This window comes from Helianthus annuus, chromosome 3 (assembly GCF_002127325.2).
Source record: "Helianthus annuus cultivar XRQ/B chromosome 3, HanXRQr2.0-SUNRISE, whole genome shotgun sequence".
NCBI classification, from domain to species: domain Eukaryota; kingdom Viridiplantae; phylum Streptophyta; class Magnoliopsida; order Asterales; family Asteraceae; genus Helianthus; species Helianthus annuus.
This window is the reverse complement of record NC_035435.2, coordinates 10918848-10932172: the sequence shown is the minus strand read 5'-3', so window position 1 is coordinate 10932172 and position 13325 is coordinate 10918848.

Here is a 13325-nt window from a genome sequence, read left to right as displayed (position 1 = left end):
TCCAGGATCCTTTACCCTAAAAACTATTGTTCGAAGATTACAGACCATAATTGTTCACAAACACCACTACCACAAAAAACCACTACCAATCCTAAAAAATTGGGCTCCGGCCTAGTCAACAATATCCATCATCGCCCAATCATGCAGCCTACTCCTTCGCTGCTCCATCACCACCAGCCTCTCCACCCTGATCCTTTTCAGCATCACCGCCTTCCAGCATGGGAATATCCTCAGCCTCATCCTCGTCCTCCAGGTCCGCCAGCCTTGCCTTCCAACCTTCAACGTCCCACGAGCTTTTGTCAAAGGTAGGATCCTGAGCCTCCTCAGCCATCTGAAGTTGTATCTTGTACATAGCAATTGCCGCGGAGACCTTGGCATCTTGGGTGATCTCCTGCTTCTCGTTATCCATATCGATCAACCTCTGAGCAGCCTCATCCTTCGTGGCCCGGAGTTCCTTCTCAAGATCCGCTATCTTGAGATCCTTAAGCACGCCCATTTGTTGGAGGTCGGCAATTTGGCTCTCTTGATCCTCAACATGGCCAAGATAGGTCTCGATCTCGGCAAGTTTCTGCAAAGAGGGAAATAAGGTAAGTTCAGAACCGGATGATCCTCAAAGAAACAGGATACACAAACAGGATATTCGAAACGGATAACCAACAGGGGCAGTGATCCTTACCTCATTCACGTAGTCAAGGAATTGCTGACGGAGGAGGGGAAATCCTTGGAGATCTTCAGAGGTTTTCCTCTTTTTTCCCTTGCCCCGGATAGGTGCCTTGGGGGCTGAAACTGAAGGACTGGCAGCAGGAGCCTTCTTCCTCGAAGACTTGACGGTGGTGAGATCATCTATTCCAAATTTAGAAGCAGATTTGACAGACCTGGCAGACTTTCCAGCACCTACACAATCAAAAAACAAGATAAGTTGCTTTATTAATCAAACAATCCTACATATAATTTATTTTCTATAAGGATACTTACTTGACATAGTGGCAGATGCAGAGGATACTTCTTGAGAATCTTGGACGGTGACTTGGAAACTTCTGACTTCAGGATTAAGCTTTTTAAAAGCTAGGACTCTCTCTTTTGCAGCAGGGCTTAATTTCAGATGAGCAATGGATATAGCTGCACAAGAGATAAAAAGAGATGTTAGTGATCCTCATTATATGAGACAGGGCCGATAGTGATCCTTCGAGGATCCTCTATCCTACCATGAGTGGCCCATTCCTTGGGCAGATCCTTCCCATCCGGGATGGAATCCCTCCTAACAAAGAAAAAGCGACGCTTCCAGTTTGTATCGTTCTTAGTGACCTTGAAGACAGGATGATCCTCCCCGGCTTTCCGTTTCAACAAATACCGGTGAGAACCAAAGGTGGTGAGATCATAAAACTCAGCTAACTCCGCCATCCCCAGATCAATCCCTTCCTGCTCGATGATCCTCTCAAAGGTATACAGAACCCTCCAGATCATCGGCATAGCTTGGATATATGAGATGCCGGTTAAGGAAAAGAAAGATTGGGTGAACGATGGAAAAGGATATGAATACCCTATGGTGAATGGAGTAGCAGGAAAAGCCACCCAGGTATTCGAAACAGAGTCACTCAGAGCGGTAGGTGTGAAGGACTTGAAAACAGCATTCGCCGGAAAGCAATGACGAATTTTGTCTATGTGAACATCAGTAAAGCAGCACCTCTCCGTAGGAGAATCCTTGATAATCCCCTGGCTTTTTAAGGGACTATCCTTCTTGGAATCCTTGTGTGGAGAATTCCGGAGCAACATATTTGTGACGGGACGGAAACAGAGTTGGAGCAGAAAACAGAGCAAAGAGAAAAAAGAGAGAAAGAGAAGAATACCTGATCAATCTTCGGTGCAGAATATAAAGGGAGTGTATCTTGAATTTAAATACAAACTGATCCTCACCCTATCTCCTATTTATAATCATGATCTGCAGGGATTGTCACATCTATGACGTGATGATCGGAACGGCTAGTCCATGTGTAACGGCTAGTTATTCGGAGTCGCCCGTTAGAGATAAGATCGAAACAAAATATAACTCGTCTATTTACAATTAACTCCTTATATTTTGGGGGCAATTGTTAGGGCTGGATTTTTATTATAGGTGATCCTTATACGTGATCCTAACCAGTGATCCTTGTTTCTTTGACAGACAGTGATCCTCAGCAGGACTTCAGGATCAGGATCACGGGACATTATAGTGATCCTCATACTAACGGCCACTTCCGCTTAATACAATATTGTTTTGCAGGAACATCTAGCAGGATACGCTCTAGGCATCATGATCAAGGGACGCGTCTACACAATTATGGCAAGAGCTTAATTGAAGATAGACGTTGCACATGATATGGAAACTCGGCTTGATTTATGGGCGGCTATTTAGGCTAGATTGTATCTCATTTCTAAAGGGGTAATGAGCTGAATATTAGTTTAGCTACCTAAAATAGGTCACCTACACTTGTATAAATACCACTCTCCGTCATTTGGAAGAGGACACACGACATACAACACAACTCTCACACACTTAGACACTCGAAACAATAGTGATCCTTGTACTCAGCTCATTATCATCCAAAGTTGTAACTATATTTTTCTTATATTGAAGTTGGTGATCGGTAGTTGCCATCACCCGAGGTTTTTTATGCCGGAGATCATACATTGATCAAGGGCTTTTTCCTCGTATAAATCATTGTGTCTTTGCATCTTTATCACAGAAGTGATCCTTTACTTTCATAATTAACCAAGCATCATACCCCGTTTACATAAAGTTTGGTTACATTATCCTTGTGTGATTTTTGACCAAAACAGCCACCACCGCTACCGTTCCTTCTGAACCGACTTCTTTTACTGTTGCCAAGGAATCCGCGGAGTGGCGTCAAGCCATGGCAGCCGAGTTGCATGCACTACACAGAAACGGAACGTGGTCGTTAGTTCCTCCTGTTCCAAATTCTAATGTTATTGATTGCAAGTGGGTTTACATGTTGAAAACTGATCAGCATGGGAACCTGACTAGACACAAGGCTCGATTGGTAGCAAAGGGTTTTTTACAGCAGTCTGGCATTGATTATCATGAGACGTTCGGCCCCGTGGTCAAACCAGCTACCATCCGCATGGTTCTTTCTCTTGCCATCACTAATAATTGGTCTCTCAAACAACTTGATGTGCAAAATACGTTTTTACAGGGTGATCTACATGAAACGGTCTACATGCGTCAACCACCGGGCTTCGAGGATCCTAAACATCCTCATCATGTTTGCAAGTTGCACAAATCCCTTTATGGCTTAAAACAGTCATCCAGGGCATGGTTCACCAAACTCTCAAACGTCTTACAGCATCTTGGTTTTCATGGTTCCAAAACTGATCCATCATTATTTATCCTTAACCACTTGGGTACATAGGTTTATCTACTCGTTTACGTGGACGACATCATCATTACGGGCAACAATCCCAACACAGTTAATCGCATTATTGCCTCACTTGGTCAGCAGGTGTCTCTCACTGACATGGGTCGTCTTACTTACTTTCTTGGTATTGAAGTTCTTCACACCCCTTCGGGTCTTATCCTATCTCAAAGGAAGTATATTCATGAACTTATTGATCGAGCTAGGTTAAAAGATTCGAAACCGCTTGCAACACCTACAAATGCCAAAGCAGATACGATAACCAAGGACGACCCACTTATGCCCGATCCTACAAGATATCGTCATTGTGTTGGAGCACTTTAGTATGCTACTTTATCTCGGCCCGACATTGCCTACGCTGTCAACAGGGTCTGTTAGTTCATGCATGAACCTCATGAATCCCATTGGATGGCTGTTAAACGTATAATTCGCTATCTCAAGGGAACGTCTCAACTGGGCCTTCGTTTTACATCGAGCACAACGTCTACATTACATGCCTTTGCCGATTCACATTGGGGTGAGCGGTTGGTTCCTATTACAGCATATTCGGATTCCGATTGGGCTGGTTTCCCGGTCGACCGTCGATCCACGGAGGGCTATGTTATCTTCTTGGGTTCAAACTTAGTATCATGGTCAGCTCGTAAGCAGAAAACTGTCTCTAGGTCGTCTCCTGAATCCGAATACAAGGCTATTGCTGATACGGTTGCTGAACTAATCTGGCTAAAGTCTCTTCTACAAGAACTGGGAGTTAAGTTGAATAAACCCACTCTATGGTGTGATAATCTTGGAGCCACGTATCTTTCAGCAAACCCGGTGTTTCATGCTAGAACCAAACAAGTGGAGGTAGATTTTCATTTTGTTCGTGAGCAAGTCAGTCAAGGAAATCTGAAGGTTCAATTTATTAAAACAGATGATCAAATTGCCGACATCTTCACGAAGCCGTTATCAACTCAAAGATTTGAATTTTTAAGATCCATGTTGCAGGTCGTTACCCGCCCTCAACTTGCGGGGAAATGTTAAGCCAAATATTTAATTTTCATAAGTTAGAGGGTTGTTATTGTAACTAGTAGAATATATGTAAACCCCTTTGTATTCGATATTGAATTAATGAATGAATTATGAGTTGATAATAATGATTGAACGCCATGTGAGATTGAATCTGATCCATGTCTCATTGTTCAATTAATGTCTTTTACAGAAAGGATAGATGATGAGAATTGCCATAAGTCTACTGTCTTCATGTATCAAGTCATTTCTAAAGAGAAGATACCTTGGATAATGACTTTAAAGTGTCATGACCTGTTGGGGGCAACCATGTGTAGCTAGAACACCGTTGGCTGTCTGCGTTGAGATCTTATCAGAGACCGTCCAAGTGGGAGCTGTTAGATATTATGTCCAGTTCGATAAATCAACGCTGCCGACCGGGTCTTGACCCATAAGAGTTACACCTTGGGCAACGAACTAAAATCCACTTAACTTCTTTAACTGGTAATTACGAACAACATACGAGACAGATCATCATTATATTTATGATCATAAGCGGGTATTAACTGAGAGACGGGTACATGGACCGGGTGACACGGGTATACTCACCCATTGCCACTTGTCGCGCACCAAACCTTTGGCCAATTACAACACATGCATTTTTGCATGTATGCCACTTGGCTTGCATGCAAAAAGGGTTCATGCCTTTTAAAAGTGTGGGTCTTGTATTTTGGTAGTGTAGTTGGATGAACAAAAGGTAGAACACAAAAAATGCTCTCAACAACACCCAGATAGACAACCGACCGCCAAGCCATTGCCGCGGGCCGCCGTCGCCGCCCCCGCCTCTGCCGTCCCGCCGCTGACCGCCGCTGCCAGCCGCCACCTACCGCCGGCTGCCGCCGCCTTTCGCCGCTGCCTCCTTCTTCGCGTTTCGTTAGTTCGTAACACTAGCACTTGTTCGTTGAACCTTGGTGTCTGGACCGGTTAGTCATTAACCGAGGTATATCTTTCTCATCGGTAGTTAAATATATAATTTCACTGTGCTCGTACTTGTATGTAAGCGGATCCTGTCGGGTTTCGTTCCTGTTCCTGTTGATCATTAGTTTATATTTCCGCTGCGTTTTATTAATTAACTCGTTTAATTAATTAACTATTAACTATTATTTATTGAACCAAGTTTTGATAAATAAAATTTTGACCGATCACCACGGAAACCGAACAAATCTAATATATTTATAAACTAAATTAGTAATATTAATTTTAAAATGTTGGCTAATATGAAAATGGGTTGAAATTCAATGGAAGTATAGTGATATGTTTTGGAACTCCATTTTTTATTAGACTTAAGTAGTGTTAGAATTTTAGACTAACTAGTTAATTTTCTGCCCGCGCGTTGCGACGGGGACCCAATAACTACAAAAGGCGTGTTAACAACGGCAAGCAGATACCGAATATTAAAATATAAATAAAAATGACGTGGTAAGAATAGTTACTCCATTCTAAAAAAACGATTTAAAATAACCTAATATATAATAATAGGACCCACACGTTGGAAATTCGGTTGTTTTTCAGTTCAGTTATTACGGTGCTAACACGTTAAATATGGATGAAAGCTCGGTACCGGTAACGCCACCGAAAGTACCAATCCGGAAAATCATCGAAATTAGGTACTGGCAACGAAAATGCTCGGTACAATACGGAAATGTATTTGAAGGTAAAAATCAATAAATACAGGTATGGTGCTAGACCAGTGTCGAACCGAAAGTAACGATTCTGAAAACGCTAAAAGGTGGGTACCAAATTGATACCAAAAATGATTTGGTATAGTAAATTTGGTACCGATACGTTACCGGTTTGATTACAGGATTTGATACGATTTGCTCAACAATAATCTAAATATCCAAGTGAATTTTGCATGCTACAATTCATTCATTACAGAAAAAGACAAAAAAGAAAACAAAATAAGTTGTTGTGTATATAAAACCTCATTTAAACGAAATACAGATTACTTACTGTGTGTATGAAAAGTAATCTAAACGGTGCAATTACTTGCATTGTTGCGTTGCTACAGGATTTGATGAGCTCGGTACCAACCGGTACCAAAAATACCGTTACCGAAATCCCCAAAAGTGGGTACCGGTGCCGAATATACCTGGTACGGTACGGTTCGGTACCGGTTGGTATTGGTACGGCACCGGTATTCGAGGGTAAAAAGTGATGAATACCGGTGCCGAACCGGTACCGAAATACACCGGTTTGATAAATTTGGTACCGGTACGAGTACCCAATACCATTTGCTCATCTGTTAGTTTTTATTTCTAATTTCAATATACATATATTACTGTTCATTCCTTTCTAAATTTAATATATAAATATAACTAGTTTTGCCCTCCCGCGTTGCGGGGCACTAAGCCGAATATTTCTCTCATAACATATACGTCTGTATTTTGGTTACTTGTACATGCTACTCATAACACGATCTCAAAAAAAATTACATCGAGCCAACCAATTGAAACAAAACATTACCATACTTTTGCTAAAAAAACTAAAACGATAGAAAGACTATAATTTTAAACTGGGGACAAAATTATAGTTTTTCATGACAAATGAGTGTGTGTTAGGCAGTCACCTGACACGAATAAAAATTACACTGAGTCAAACAATTAAAAAAGCACTACCATAGTTTTGTAAAAAGGAAAATCAAAACGATGGCATGACTATAAGTTTACACTTGTGGCAAAATCGTAATTTGGCAGGGAAAAAAACAAAAACGATGGTAAAACTGTAAATTTGAACCAAGGGCAAAATCGTAATCTAGCTGGGAGGAGAAAAAAACCATTGGTAAAACTGTAAATTTAAACGGAGTAAAATTGTAATTTAGCTGGACCAATGGAGAACTGCAGGCAGCTAGTTGCCTGACACTGTTCGTCTTCATGCTCTTTGTAGGTATATAAAATAGGTAAAGGTAAAATATATAGGTAATTCAGACCTCAAAGTGAGCCTTTTGAGAAGTATATCGTTGTGATTAAAAGCATCAAATGGCTTGTGAAACCATGTGTTGGACTCGTAAGGTTAATGGTGAACGCTTAATCTTGATAAGTCGAGAGAATTAAAGGGTTGAACCTGTCATTTGATTAAAAAAGATTTGAGTTAGAAGGCTAAAGGGTATGGAGAGACTCATCCCCAAGGGGATGGGCCGCCACGTAGGCTCGGCTTGGAGGGGATGGACCTAGGGGGTAGGGGATGAGCCCCTTTATATATATATGTATGTATGTATAGGTATATGTGAGAGAAGGAGAGAGGAGGCACGGCACATCCGGCTGTGGGGAGCCGATGTTGCCGAGCCGACTCTATGGGGGGCGGTGTGAGGGACCGGCGCCGGTCCTAGCCGGGCCTCAGCCGGCCCCCATACCCTTCAGTCGAATAGGTTTATTAGTTGCGTGAATTATCTATTTCAATTGGTTTGTGTCAAGGTAGGATTAGATTTAAGTTACTTGTTCATCAAAATTGTTTTAGTATAAATAGATTGACAGAGTATTGTATTTTTTTGTTTCAGTTTTTCGTTAGATAAATAAAATAATAAGAGAGGCGTGAGGAGTTCTCACAAATGCCAATGATCTCTAGATCAAGTGGTAGAATGTTTGCATTTCTCTTGAGAGATGCAGGTTCATCTCTCACTCGGTGCAGAATGAGGCGCTGGTGTGGGCAATGATAAGATAATAAGGACACTCGCTCTCTGCAATGTAGGGGTGTTCATGAGCCGATCCGATCGAATTTGCAAAACCGAGCACAAAATTGATGCTCATGCTCGGATTGAATTTGAATCGAGCGGATCGTTTTCGCTCGGTTTTCCTCAGCACTGAAAATTAAAACATGTGTAGCAAAACAAAAAAAAACTGAAATCAAGACTATTATAAAGTTACGTTCAACAAAAACAAATTCTAACTTAATTAAAACATATCTTACTAACAAAAGCAATACATAACTAAAATCATGATTCTAAAAATGTTCTTAATAATATCAAGAAGCACAAAACAAAGTGTGATATGTGATTGTGTAATAGAAAGGACTTTAGCAAGTTATACCAAGGACTTCACCCTCATCATGAGATCGAATAATCAGATTATGAGATTGTTTTAGGAATTAGGAATTTAGGGTTAGATTTTGGTGTGTGGCAATGCCGAGATATGCAGATCGAACATTCGAACAATCAGTTTATGTGATTGTTTTAGGAATTAGGAATTTAGGGTTAGATTTCGTATTAACTATTAAGTTGTGCTGATATATTTTTTGGGCTTTTAATTTTTCTTGGGCTAGTATATTTTTTGGGCTTTTAATCTTTAAAATCTATAATATATATATAGGTAAAGAGTAAAATACAAATGCGCTTATCGTACGATACGTACGCGATCATCCCAGCCGTTCGATCAGGTGCAGATCTGGTGCGAATTCAATACATATTGCATGTGAAAAAATGGTTAGCATAGGGTAGTGTGAAAAATGGCATGGGGTGTGTAGATGGACAAAATCGCATGTGGAAGATTTGAATATCGCATGTGAAAAAATGGCATGGGGTAATGTGAAAAATGGCATGGGATGTGTAGAATCGCATGTGGAAGATTGAATATCGCATGTGAAAAAATGGCTAGCATGGGGTAATGTGAAAAATAGCATGGGGTGTGTATAATTGCATGTGGAAAATTGAATATCGCATGTGAAAAAATGGCATGGGGTAATGTGAAAAATGGCATGGGGTGTGTAGAATCGCATGTGGAAAATTGAATATCGCATGTGAAAAAATGGCATGGGGTAATGTGAAAAATGGCATGGGGTGTGTAGAATCGCATGTGGAAAATTGAAAATCGCATGTGAAAAAATGGCTAGCATGGGGTAATGTGAAAAATGGCATGGGGTGTGTAGAATCGCATGTGAAAAATCTGTGTGTGTGTTACTGTTCATCTTCTTCGATTGTTGGTCGATCATTGTCAGTCTTCTTCCATTTGACCCTTACAACTCCCAAATTAGTAGTTCTTATTATCGATATCGCACTAAAAGGAACGAAGGGAGGTTGGGGAAGAAGATTTTCAGGTTTTTGAATTTAATTTAGGGTTTGATTTTGAACTATCATCGGTCAATTAAAGAGATTTATGACCTCGCAATGACGTTTAACCTTCCTGGTATGATTTAGATATATTAAAATGATTAATTTAATCATTTTAATTAGTTTCGCTCGCGTTTGATCGATTGAAGATCGTACGGCTGAGGGCATCGCGTACATAATGTAGGATAAGAGGTATTGTACGTTAAACGGCCTCTACATATATATATATATATATATATATATATATATATATATATATATATATATATATATATATATATATATATATATATATATATATATATGAAAAGTGTAAAATACATTACGGCTTAACGTACATCACGTACGACAACGTGCGTGATTATGTGTATAACGTGCGTGATTAATGTTTACATCATGCGTGATTAATGTTTTCTAACATGCGTGATTTGGGTTTTTTAGTTTATAACGTGCGTGATTTTGAAATGAACGTGCGTAATTACCTGTCGTACGTGATGTACGTTAAGCTGTAATGTACGTTAACTGGCCTCTATATATATATATATATATATATTATTTAATAAAAATAATTCGAGCGAAACCGAGCGATCGACGAGCGAGCGGACCTTTGCTCATGCTTGGATTGAATTTGAATGGAATCGATCCGAGCGGCTCATTTACAAACTAAGCAGGAATCGAACGAGCATTTTTCGAGCGATCGTCGAGCGATCGTCGAGCGATCATCGATCGTCGAGCAGTTTGGACAGCCCTACTGCAATGTACAAAACACTATAGGTAGATCAAATAGGAGGAAACACTCTAGATATGAATACATGTATGCGAGTAATTTTTATAAGATGCAATATTTTTCATATTTTACTTTGATTATACGATAAAACATACAAAAAAGTATAAAGATGTGTCACATAATTTTGTGTAACTTATGGATTTGCAATTGTTTTATAGACGAAAAACTATACATGATTTTAGAGCTTAACCACTGAAACATCATATACAGGTGTATTATTTAATGGGTAAATGGTAGTTTGAGATACCTATTGCCGTATAAATATCCTAAAAGATGTCGGTTTCAAAATTCGTAGAATTTGAATATATCTTATGAATCGTGAAATATTTCAATGGTACTCTAGGAGGTTCAATCGGATAAGTTATAGAGAAAATAAGAACAATGATGCAGTTTTGTTATGAAAATAGCGTGTTACTGAAATCAGACCAAAGATTCTCAATTTAAGATTGGAATCATCACAATGTTTCAATTGGCGGCTAACGGTTAAAACAGTCGATAATTATTCATTTACACCAGCACGAACTACATCGACAGAAACTCCATGTGTAGTAACTAAAGTATTGTTGGTCTTGGAAATTACAACCGCTCGCAGTTGCTATATTGATCGGCGCATTTTAGGTACACTCTATTTTATATTAATTATTATAATCTAAATGTATTGATCTTGATACAAAATGTGTTACTTTAATATGATTTCATCTTATATAGGTTTTAATGAATAATGAATTAATCAATCACAATTAAAGATAAAATAGAAAAGTATCATATAGTAAACTAAATGGCTAAATGGCATAAAGTTGAATGAATTGAAATAAGCTCATTTATAATTTTGGTCGATTGTTTTGGTGGGATTTAACTTCGTAGAATAAATATGAAGGTTCTAATATATTATTAAAGATGTGATGATAAAGACTTATTTTTTTACCGTATTAAATTAATCAACTTTCCAGCATCATGTCTATGTGGTGGCCAATTAACTGAGTTTTGTAAAACCTAGAACCTGAAGTTTGGAGGAGGTTACGTTTTATAAATCTTATATCTTTTCTCTTAATTAGTTTAAAGTTTCCCTTCAAATCAATCAAAACCCCCAAATTAAGATTAATAGTTAAGTAATTAGATAATCTAGTAAAACACTAACCACATATTCGCCGTAGATACGATACGCTACTTAAGCTATCTATTTAGTTTAATTAAGTTTTTGCATAACCCTTACGACAGTCATCACTAACCTTCGAAGTTACCAACGCCTGTAGTTGCTATTAATCATTTGCAACTTCTAGGTTGCTACTATTGACCAAGTTGCGTCTAACTAGTAGTAGCTTACTACTAATGACCATTTGCCATTCATGGTAGGGATGAGCATTTGGTATCAAATCCAAATCTCGTCCCGATACCATCCCGATCCCGATCCCAATCTCGAAAATACCATACCGAATTTTTTCGGTACCGGAAACGGTATCCACTTTTTAGCATTTTCGGTATTTTCGGGATCGGTACTGGTTCGGTACAATACCGGTAAAATACCGAATTTTACCCTCAAATACCGCTATCGCACCGATACCATACCGATACCGTACCGTACCGACATATTTCGGTATCTGTACCCAGTTTTGGTGAAATTCGGGATCAGGATTTTCAGGATCGGGATGGTGTCAGAAGGGGATCGGGATTTGCTCATCCCTAATTCATGGACCAAGTTAATGTTGTTCTAGTAACCATTAATGATCAGTAGCAAGCTACTTACTACTGATAATCAACTCCAACTGAAGATCAATCTTATGAAGATTTCCTTCAAGCATGTGAGCTTAATTACCACTAATGATCATCACAACCCCCACTAGGGGGATATCCCAAACCATGCCAAGATAGTGGTACCACCTTGGAACTCTCATGATCTAGGGTGTGCGAATGAGGTTTCTAAGACCATGTATAGTGGTTAAGAAAAACAATGCACCCATCATAGGGCATTATCCGACACGTGTCATCCCAGTCAGCATGGGGCGTTATTGCAAAAGTGGTGTAGTGGGAATAATGCCCCTTCCAATCATTAAAAAAAAGATAGTGCTCATTGGTTAGTCAAACAGTTGACCACTCCTCATTGGTCGTCCTTTATCTCTTAAGCGTTATAATTAAAACGCTTGTATGCAAATTTTCAAAAAGTAACGCCCCAAAACGCTTAGTGTAGTGGGGGAGGGGGCGTTTTTTTTCAATTTTTTTTAAAAATAACGCCCCACTACGAGTGGTCTAAGTGTCCAAAATTATAATAGTTTTGATCGAGCGTCTACTCTATACCTCTAACTCATAAATGGTATATTTGGATTTCTCTTTGATGTTGTGTAATTTAAGCTGTTAGAAAAAATATACTTATCATAATAATAAGAGTAAACTGCCATTTTGGTCCCTGTGGTTTGGGCACTTTTGCCATTTTAGTCCAAATCTCAAACTTTTTACATCTGGGTCCCTGTGGTTTGCATTTTGTTGCCATTTTAGTGCAAAACTCAAAATATCTTATTTTTGACTGTTTTAAGGTCCCTTTTTTGTCTTTATCTGCAGGGGTAGTTTGGTAATTTTAATTTACTCTTTTAATAAATTAAAACAAAATTAATTATATTATATATATATATACATACAGACATTCACACACATACCTGTCACACCCCGATTTCCACGTGTCTCACCGGTGGGCCCGGTGGGGGATTACCGTGACGTGGTTGGCAACATAATAGTCAAACAACACAATTATATGAATGCACAGCGGAAGCAAAAGGTAAAACATATTACAATCCGAATATATGTAATATCCAGTATTACAACGGAGAGTGAAAAGATCCACAGGCGGATTGATAATAAAACAGAAACAATAGTTCAACAGACTTTGACATCTAGAGCTTGCGAGACTTGAGTAATGATGCCTGGAGTAGCCAGCCTATTACGTCTAGCACCTGCACTTAACCTTTTTGGAAAATACGTCAGTTTACACTGGTAAATACAACTCAACTGACTCGTTTTGAAAAGAGTTTGTAAATTGATTTGAATGCACTTC